This window comes from Loxodonta africana, unplaced genomic scaffold (genome assembly GCF_030014295.1).
Source record: "Loxodonta africana isolate mLoxAfr1 unplaced genomic scaffold, mLoxAfr1.hap2 scaffold_486, whole genome shotgun sequence".
Classification (NCBI taxonomy): Eukaryota; Metazoa; Chordata; class Mammalia; order Proboscidea; family Elephantidae; genus Loxodonta; species Loxodonta africana.
Genome location: NW_026975203.1, coordinates 32,501 through 42,500, shown reverse-complemented (window position 1 = coordinate 42,500; position 10,000 = coordinate 32,501).

Genomic DNA, 10,000 nt, shown 5'->3' with positions numbered 1-10,000 from the left:
GGCCACACGCCGCCCACCCGCCCGGCGCACACAGGGCCCGGGCCCGGGTCCGAGGGCGCGTCGCCAGGGGACACCACCGGCCGGGGAGGCCCGGTGGCGACGCCCAACGCGGCGAGGCCGGTTCGCGGTCCCAGACCGGGGACGGCGTGTGCGCGGGCCGGCCGGGCGGGGCGGGGGTCGATCGACGTCGGCGAGGGAGGCGCTGCGGGGGCGGCCCCCGGCACGCCCATCCCCCCGGCCCAGGGGCACATCGCCGGGAAAGCTCCCGGGTGAGGAGGTGGGCCCGCACACCCGCGCACCGCTGGCGGCACGGGACGGGGTGCGGGCGGGAGGCGGCACACAACGGCGCGGGGGCCGTCCGCCGGACGGACCCCCGGCCCCACCGCACCAGGCGCGCGACGGGAGGGCCGCACACTCACACGCACACACGGACGCGCGCGACCCCGGCGCCAGACGGCTGGCCCGGCGAAGGCCCTCCCCCGACTCGCAGGGGGGAGGCGCGGGCCGCGGCAGGCGAAGGGCGGCGCGCGGCCCCACCGCGGGGGCCGGCGGACCTCTCCCTCCACACCGGGCGGGAAGGAGAGGGGGCTCTGCCTGCGAGCCACGGTCGGTGGCTTGCGCGCAAGGCGAGGGGCAGCGGCTGGGGGATCCGGCACCCCCAAGGCACCCTCGGAGATGACTAGAGAAGACTTTCTTCACCGAAGACGGGCCGTCCCCCACCCATCGCCCCCCACGTTGGGCCCCGCCAGGCGCCCGAGGGCGCCCCGGGGATGGGCGGGGGGGGCCTGCGGTATTGGTAAGCACCAGCGGGGGGGTTAAGGCACAGTGGGCCTCTGCGGCCGGGGAACGGAGCCTGCCGCCTCGTGCTCACGGCGGCTCTGCCTCACCCGGGGACGGCGCGTGCTCCGGCTCCGTGCTGCGTCCACCCTCCACTCGGGCGAGGAGGGAACGGGGTGGGGCACCGCAGCGGCGACCGAGGGCCTCGGAAAGTCACGCCTTTTGAGTCGTCCGTTTTTTTTTTTTTTCCGTTTCTCTTTTAAAGCTTCTAATACTATCTCTCTATGCTCCGGCGAGCGCGCGGGGCCTCGCGGGTACGCGCCGCGCACACCCGAGGCTTGCCTGGGCACCTAAAAGCCCAACACACCCCCCGGTCTCCCTCTGTAGAGGGGTCCGCGCTCTAGGGCGGCCCGCGGGGGGGAGGAGGTACGACAGAGCCTAACAACGGACCGCCGGGGCCCAGCCGCGGCTACGCAGCCTGGGCCCCCACCTCGCAAGGGTGACTTCCCTCGGCACCGGCGGAAGCAACACGCGGGCCCTCCTCCTTCCGCTCTCGCTTGCCTCACGCGGGTCTCGGCAAGCACCGGGGCGGGCACGCACGCGCGCACCCCTCTCTCACCCCCGCCTTCTCGGGATCAGGCACGGCACCCTCCCGCGAGGCGTGCGTGCTCTAAAGGTCTTACCCCGCTCGACCCCCCTTCTTTTTTTTTTTTTTTTCCTCCACATCCTTTCTCTCCCTCTCGGCCGCACTCCTGTTTTTTATTTCTCTCGGCTCGAGGGGCGCACGCCCACACGCGTGAGCGGTGACCGGAAGGGTGGGCTGGGAACGGGGAAACGGCACCGCCACCCGGCCTCAGGCACCTGAGGGACGGCCTGGAGCGTTCCAGGGGCACCGCCAAAGGGCCACTCGAGGCGCACCGGCACCACCTGGGTGGGGCGCGCGGGTGCGTCTGACCAGAGAGCCCCCCCGCCGCGGGGGGCGGGGGAGGGCCCGACGCGAGGCAGAACACCAGGGCCACGAGCAGAGGCTGTCCTGCTCGGTCTCAGGACCCCGCCACCGCCGACGCTGGCCGCGAGGCCGCGAACGAGGGCAGATGAGCGAGGTCGGGCCGGATTCCGTGCCCCTGCCCCTCTGCGCACCACCGGCGGGCGGGGAGGAGGAGCGAGGGGCCCGCGCGCTGAGCGAGAAGAGCGGTCCCATTCGCCACGAATGTCCGTCCCTCGTCTTGGCGCGGCTCGGACCCGGCCCGGGAGAGCACGACAACACCACATCGATCGGGTCAGCCCAGGCACAAGCGAGGAGGAGAAGACCCCCCCGCCAGGGCTGCCAGGAGGCGGGCGAGGACAGCCCCGGAGAGGACCCGCTTTCTGCCTCGCCCGCCCCGGCTGCGGAAAGGTGGCCGCGAGGACCCCGCACACGGAGAACGCCTGACACGCGAGGCACGTGGGCCTGGGGGAGGGGGGGAGCGGGGCACACTCTGGCGAGCACCGCGGCCACCGCGGGTGCCTGCGACAAGGGGCACGCGGGTCAGAGGGCCCGCGGCGCCCGTGCCACGCCGCCCTCGGGCACTGGAGACCGGGGGGAGGCACCGCGGCTGGACATCTGGACGCGCGAGAGCCGGCGCACGGGCCCCAGGCGGGCGGCTCAAGCGGGGAGGAGCGGGGGAGGGCGTGGGCCGTCGGTGGACCGGCGTCTACGGACCCGTCCAGGTTTCCCATCTGCTCAGCGGGAGTCACCCAGCGAGGAGAGCGTGTCAGCACCAATCTGGTGGCCCAAATCGCCCGTTTTGGGCGAGAGAAAAGCCACGCCCCGCGGCGGGAGGGGCCCGCTCCCCACGGCGAGCCCCCGGAACTGCGGCCCGGCCATCGGTCCGTAGCGCGACCCCATGGCCCCCAGCGCCCCGCCCCCCCCCGGAGCTCCCGGGATCCTCTGGTCGACCCGCGGGACGGGGTGACGGAGCTGGCCGGGGCCGCGCGGGCGCCCAGAGCCAGCCGCCTGCGCTGCGGCCAACGCGGGCCGGTCGGGGAACCCTCGGAGGGGGGACTTGGAAAAAATTCTCGGGCGGCGGGGCCCCTCCGAAGGTCCGGGCCCCGCGCGGGTCCGTGGCCGGGCCGGGGCGGGCCGGGGGCGGCAACCTCGGCCCGGGGACCCCCGGAGCGGGACTTTGAAAAAATTCTCCGACGGTCCGGACCCCACGCGGGACCGCGCCCGGGCCCGGGGCGCCCTCCGCGGGCCACCCCGGACCTACGCCGGAGGCCCCGGTGACGACCGGGCCGCGCGAAGGAAGGCGCGCGAACGGCCGGGGCGTGCCTTGTCCCGTTCTTCTGCCTGCGCCGTCTCGGTGCGGCCCGGTTCGGTCCAGCGCCGTCTAAAACACGGCACCCGGGAGCGCGGCGGCGGCGGCGGCGGCGGCGGCGGCGGCGACGGCCACCGCCTCGGCCACATGAAGCTGCGGGCCCAATTCCGGAACGTGGCTCTGGCGCCGGCGCCCCACCGTGGCCGGGACGATCCCGCCGACGCCGCCGGCGTCCCGAGACGTCGCCTCGGCCAGCGCGGCCACAGCGCCTCCCATGTCGCCGGCGCCGGAGCTCCGGAGGAAAACGATGTCAAAGCGGCCGCCAGGTGGCGGCCGACAACCGGCGCGGGCGACAGCGGGACGGATCCGGATCGGCGGCCGGCGAGGGCGCGTCGCCGGGCGGCCGGACACCCGGTCCCGTCCCGGCTCCCCCCCCGCCCCCCTCCCCCGCCTCCCAGCGCCGCCGCCGAACACGTTTCTCGGCGCGGGGCGGCCGGAAGGAAGGCGTTGGGGCCGGCCACGGCGCGGGGTCGGTTGGGCCAAGGGGATCCACCCGGCCGGGCCCTTTCCCGCCTCGGCCAGGACGATCCTGCCGACGCCGCCGCCGGCGTCCGGGAACGTCGCCTCGGCCAGCGCGGCCACATCGCCTCCCGCGCGTGTCGCCGGCGCCGGAGCTCCGGGGGAAGACGATATCAAAGCGGCCGCCAGGTGGCGGCCGACAACCGGCGCGGAGTGCAGCGGGACGGATCCGGATCGGCGGCCGGCGAGGGCGCGTCGCCGGGCGGCCGGACGCCCGGCCCCGTCCCGGCTCCCCCCCCCCGCCCCCCTCCCCCGCCTCCCAGCGCCGCCGCCGAACACGTTTCTCGGCGCGGGGCGGCCGGAAGACGGTGGGGCCGGCCACAGCGCGGGGTCGGTTGGGCCAAGGGGATCCGCCCGGCCGGGCCCTCCTCAGGTTCCGGAGGTGTGAGCAGGCTGTGTGGCTGGCTGCTTCTCCCTGACGGAACAGCAGTGGAACGACGGTACCAGCCCACTGCAGCAGCCGCTCTGGGAATGGTGCCTGAGGGCTCCCCGCGGGGCAGGGCCGGTAAACCCTCTCTGCCCCTGAAAGGTCTCTTCCTGCCGCTGCCCCTCAGTGCGTCGTCTAAGCCCGCCTTCGACGGTCAGGACTCCCCGCTCGTCGCAGACATACTCGTTCGCTTGTGTTTCCGGGTCTTTGTCGTCAAGAGAGCTAGGCGGAAGCGTCAGCCTATTCCACCACCTTGGCCCCATCTCCCAAAGTTCCGATCCAAGGGGGTCCGGCCCAGCCGGGCCATTTCGCCCCTCAGCCAGGAAGATCCCGTCTACCCCGCTGGAGCCCTGGAGCACCATGCCGGCCAGCCGGCGTGTCCCACTCGGGGGGGGCCCTGGGAGGGAGGGAGGGAGGGAGGGAGGGAGGGAGGGAGGGAGGGAGGGAGGGAGGGAGGACCCCGGGAGGACCCCGGGAGGACGCCGGGAGCCAGGCCGGGCTCGAGGAGACGGAGCGAAGGCCCCGGGCCGCCGTGGCCAGCGCGCGCCCGCCGGGACCGCTTCCCATCCCGTCGGCGCCGCAGAGCTCCGGAGGGGGACGGTATCGAAGCGGCCGCCGGGTGACGGCCGACGACCGGAGCGAAGGGCGGCGGGGGGGTGGAACCGGGTCCACCTGGGCCCCGGCCGGGGCTCGAGGGTGGCAGAGGGGACAGACTCCCCCGGGCCGCCGGGGAAACCTCTCGGGAGCGTCATGGGGCGCGCGCGCGCGCTCGCCCCCGAAAGGGCCGAACGGGGGGGGGGCGCCCGAGGGGATGAGCGTCCACCGGGGGCGGGAGGGAGAAGAGAGCACGTCCCAAGCGTCGGACGGGCAGGTGTTCTCCGATCCGTATCCTTTGGACGGACGCGACAAACGGGACGGGATGAGACCGCCAGTCCCCGAAGTTTTCCTCCTCGTTCTTTGAGTGCCCGCGTGGCGCAGCAGGCAGACCGGGAGACGTTTTCCGCCGTCGTCCCTGTCGCCGAGCCAACGGTACGCGTGAGGCGGGTTGAACGGGCAAATTGCGTCGGGAGGGAGGGAGGGAGGGAGGGAGCCGTGCGTTTGCCGGCATCCGCGTCGCAAAAGAAAACCACGGCCGCCACCGAGAGCGTTCTTCCTCATCGCTTTCCATCCTCCCGCGACGCGGGCGGGCAAACGGGGGGCGGGGGGGAGGCCGGGAACGCCTTCCCAGAGCCGGTACGGACCGGCTCTGGGCCCCCCGGTCCGACTGGGGAGACATCTCACCGAGGGAGGCCCTCGAGGCTCTCGGGAGCGAGGCCGGACTTAGTGAGGTCCAGCGGAGGCGCGGCGGGCCAGCCGCGAACGCCCGCCCAGAGGCCCTCGGGCGGCTCGGCCCGAGCGAGTGCTCTCCGGGCTCGCGGGCGGACTCGGGAAGGTGGCGTCTCCGGGGCGGGGGGGGGGAGGGAGAGGGGTGAGTCGGCGTCTCGAGCATCGAGAGATCTCCGGCGGCTCCCGAATGCGGGCGGGCGGGCGGGCGGGCGGGCGTGTGTGCGTGAGTCGTGGGGGTGGGGGGTGGAGTGCCGGAGGGGGGTTGGGGTGTGGGAGGCCGAGAGCGGGGCGGTGGGGGGGTCGGAGGGTGGGGGCGGTGGGGGACCACGCGCCTCGGGCCCGGGGGGTGGGGTGCTGAGGTGGGCGGGGAGTTGGCAAACGTTCCGGGTGGCCTGGTGCGTGTGCGCGCGTGCCTGCGCGCGTGCGTGCGTCCGTTCGCGCGCGCGCGCGTCTGTGCGGGGGCGCGTCTTTGCGGGGGCGTGTGCGCGCGTGTCCGGGCGTGTGTGCCTGCGTGTGCGCGCGTGACTGCGTGCGTGCGCGTGCGCGTCTGCGGGCGTGCCCGTGTGCGTGTCCGCCTGCGTCTGTGGGGGCGCCTGCGCACGTGAGCGCGGGTCTGTGCGTGCGTCTGTGTGTGCGTCTGTGCGTGTCTGTATGGGTTTGAGTGCGCGTCTGCGCGTGAGCGCGTGTCTGAGCGTGTGCGCCTGTGCCTGCGCCCGCGCGCGCCTGTGCCTGCGGGAGCGGGCGCGCGCTCAGGCGGACGGGCAGCCCCCCGTCGTCGCCCTCGGTCCGCCGAACGGGCGCCCCCTTGGCCGGATGGAGAGGCTTTTCTCCGCGCCCACGAGGGGAATCGCAACGGGAACCGTAAGGCCGCACGCCGGCGGCGCTAGCGCCGCCTGCCGACGAGGGCCGCCGCCGCCGATCCCCCCCCCCCGGCCCGACCCCCAGCCCCCCAACTCGGCCCGCGGTGAGGGCCGGGGCCGTATTCGGCTGGAGGGGGGGGACGGTAAGGCCGAGGGCAGCGTCGCCGTTCCCGCGTTGCACGCGTCGCCGTGCCGCGAGCGTCTCCCGGGAAGCCAGAGGAGCGAGGTGTGTGAAGCCCGTGCCGCGCGCGCGCGGACCCGACCGGGGTGTTCCGGGACGACCGACCGACCGACCGACCGGCCGACCGGCCGACCGGCCGGCCGACCGGCCGACCGTCGTCGTGGAAAGCTCACGGCGGACTGGACATCTGACGGGCCCCTCCCTGTCCGAGCCGACCTCCCGAGGTACGTAGGAGGGGAAGGGTACGGTAGGCTGGTTCGGCTGGAAGCCATCCCACCCCCGGGAGGCGTCGATCGACGGGGAGGCGGGACCGGGAAGGCACCGGTTTCCAATCGGACGATGGCTGAACCTTGGGCGACGGGTACGCGGACTCCTCCGTCTTCGCCCGAGTTCGCGACTCTCTGCGGGGGGAGCTTTCCGGGAAGCGGGTGACGGGCGCGCGTGCCGTCGTCCCGTGAAGGCGCGCTACTACCAAGAGGCTCCGAACGCGGGCCGTCCTCGGGGGGCGGTTTATTTTTTCTCAGTCGGGGGGGACCCCCGCCACAGGGAGAGAAACACCCGAGTTGGAACGGTGCTCGGGTGGGGAGTAGGGCGTGGCGGTGAAGACTGACGTTCGTCATCGTCGTCGTTTCCGTTTAGATAGAGAACTGACTGCGGCGCCGCTGCCGTCGCGTGCCGTCGAGCGGCTCGGGACTCGGAGCGGCCCTAGGGGAGAGAGTCGAGCCGCCCCACGGGCTTCCCAAGGAGGAGCCGGCGGATCCGAACCGCCGACGATCTCGGTCGGCAGCCGAGCTCCGAGCCGCCGCCGCCGCGCCGCCGGGGCTCCGTCTTTGCACTCGGTCTCCGGTACGCGGCGAGTTGGTTTCGCCCGAGGGGCGGAACGGCTCTCGAAGAGGAAAACCCGGTTTCAGAAAAGGAAGGAGACAGGCAGAGGGAGGGGGAGGGGGAGGGGGTGGGCGGGAGGGGTGGGGGAGGGGAGGGGGATGGGGGCAGGGGAGGCGAGGGGGAGGGGAGGGGGAGGGGTGGGGGAGGGGAGGCGGTGGGGGGAGGGACGGGGAGGGGGAGGGGGGAGGGGAGGGGAGACGAGGGGAGGGGAGGGGGAGGGGGACGGGGGAGGGGGAGGGACGGGAGGGGGAGGGGGAGGGGAGGGGAGGGGAGGGGGCGGGGAGGGGAGGGGAGGGGGACGGGGAGGGGGAGGGGATTGGAGGGGAGGGGGAGACAGGCATACCTGGACGCCGAGCCAGCCCGGTGACGGCGTTAGGTAGAAGAAGGACGGTAGGCGCCCACGCGCTCACGCCCGTGGCTGCAGATACGGACACGCAGGCGCGTGCACGCGCCCGTGCGCGGGCGGGCGGTACGCACGTGCCTGCCCGTGCGTACCCGCGCGGGTACACGCGCGTAGGCGTGGGCGCGCCCACACGGGCGCGCCCGCGCCGGTACGCGCGCGCCCTCGGGCGCGTCCGTGCCCGTGCGTACGCCTAGGGGTGTGCACGCGCGGGCGCCCGCCTCTACGTACCTGCCCGAGGGCGCGCGCGCGCCTGCACGCGCCTGCACCTTCGCACGGGCACCTGCGCGCGGACCTGCCCGCGCCCCCGCCTCTGCGTGGGATCGGCGAGAGCCGAAAGCGGTACCGCCGCCGCCGCGTTTTCAAGATCCTTTGGCTCACGCGCCCCCCCACCCCCTTCCGGCCACCTTCGGGGGGAAAGCCCAACTTCACGGACGGGCGGAGCGGATAGCCCTTCAGCTGCGCCTCCCTGAAATAGAACGGGAGGAGTCACGAGAGCCTTAGGAAACGGAGCGAGGCGACGAGAGGGTGCGTCGAAAGGCGGGCGTCGAGAACTCCGGCCACAGGCGTTTTCCTTCTGTAGGGTGTAGAAAGCACCCCGCCGCACGCACCCGGCGTTAGGGAGCTGTCTCGAGGGCCGCGGTTTCTACTCCGCCGACTCCTTTCAGTTGAGACGGGGCGCCTCCGAGCGTGTGTGTGCGCGCGACCCGAAGGCGGTCGTCGAGGGACGACGGCACCCTCGGTCCGCCGAACCCCCGCGCCCTCGGACGGACGGGTGGAGAAGCTCTCCTCGACGTCACGGAGGCGGTCCCGACTGAAACCGGAGGGGCACGTGCCGGCGGCGCTAGGCCCGCCGCCGCCGAGGACCGCTGGCGCCACCCCCCCCACCGCCCACCACGCACCCCCAACCCCACCCCGCCTGCGCCCTTGCCGTGGGCCCCACGCTGGCGATATCCGGATCCAGTCCGACGTGGCCGCCGGCTGCCACCCGCCAGGCGGGGAAGAGGTTTGGAGGCGGCGGAGGCGGTGGGGGCGGCGGGGGGCGGCGGGGGTGTGGGCGGTGGGGGGCGGAGGAGGAGGAGGAGGAGGAGGAGGAGGAGGAGGACGGACGGACGGACGGACGGACGGACGGAAGGACGGGAACGCGCCCGCGCGCGCGTGCGCCCGCACCGCAGGGTGCCCTCCGGAGACACGGACGGGCCCACGGAGCACACGGAAACACGGAGATGGACGCGAGGGGGCGCGCGCGCGCGCGCAGCAGACACAACCCCGGGACGCCCGGGAGACACAGAGGTAGGCGCGGGCAGGCAGAACACGCGGGAACGCGGACGCGCGGCACCCACGGACACGGTCCGCTCGCGCACGCGCACGGGGGCCCGGACGCACGGCGACTCGCACGGACGGCGCGGCCGAAACACGGGAAGGTACGCCTCAGGGGCACACGCCCGCGGACCCCCCCGACAGAAGCCCGCCCGCGGCCAAACCCCGCCGCCCCCCCCCCGAAGCGGGACGCCCACCCGCGCGGACGGAGGGAGGGGCGCGACGGGGCGGACGGCCGCGCCGCAGTGCTTCGGAGGACACGGCGCCCCCGCCACACACGCGCGACGCGATAGACGCGTCGCGCGCGAGACGGGGGCACGGGCACGAGGTACGTACGCCCGACCGCGCGACTCGCGCGCCCGCCGGCCGCGCGCCCGCGCGGCATCCCGAAGAGGGCGCGCCGCACTCGGACGGACGGGGCCGCGCGCGCGCGCGCGCACCGGAGAGGCCACGCGCGCACCCGCGCGGACACGTACGCGCACGCAGCGGCGGCGGCGGCGGCGGCGCCCTCCGGCGACACGGACGCACGCCCGGGGCACGCGGAAACGCGGAGACGCACGCGCACAGCAGACGCACGCACGGGACGCTCGGGAGACGCGGAGGTAGACGCAGGCAGGTGGAACACGCGGGAACGCGCGTCGCCCCCGCGCACACGATACACGGAGCGGGCGGGCACGCTCCACTAGGCGCGCGCGGCCTGCACTTGACGCTCGGGGACGCGGGCGCGGACGCGGCCCCGTACACGCGGCACCCACGGGCAGGCGGCACGCGGGCTCGGACGCACGCCCGGCGACGCGCGCGGACGGAGAGACGGCGCACCGGAACCGCGGGCGGGAGACGCGAACGAACGGGCGCCTCCCGCGCCGCGCGGGGGGGACGCCCACGCGGAAGGCGCGGCACGGCCACACGCCCGCGGCGCCCCCGCGCGCCCGCCGTCCCCCCAAAGTG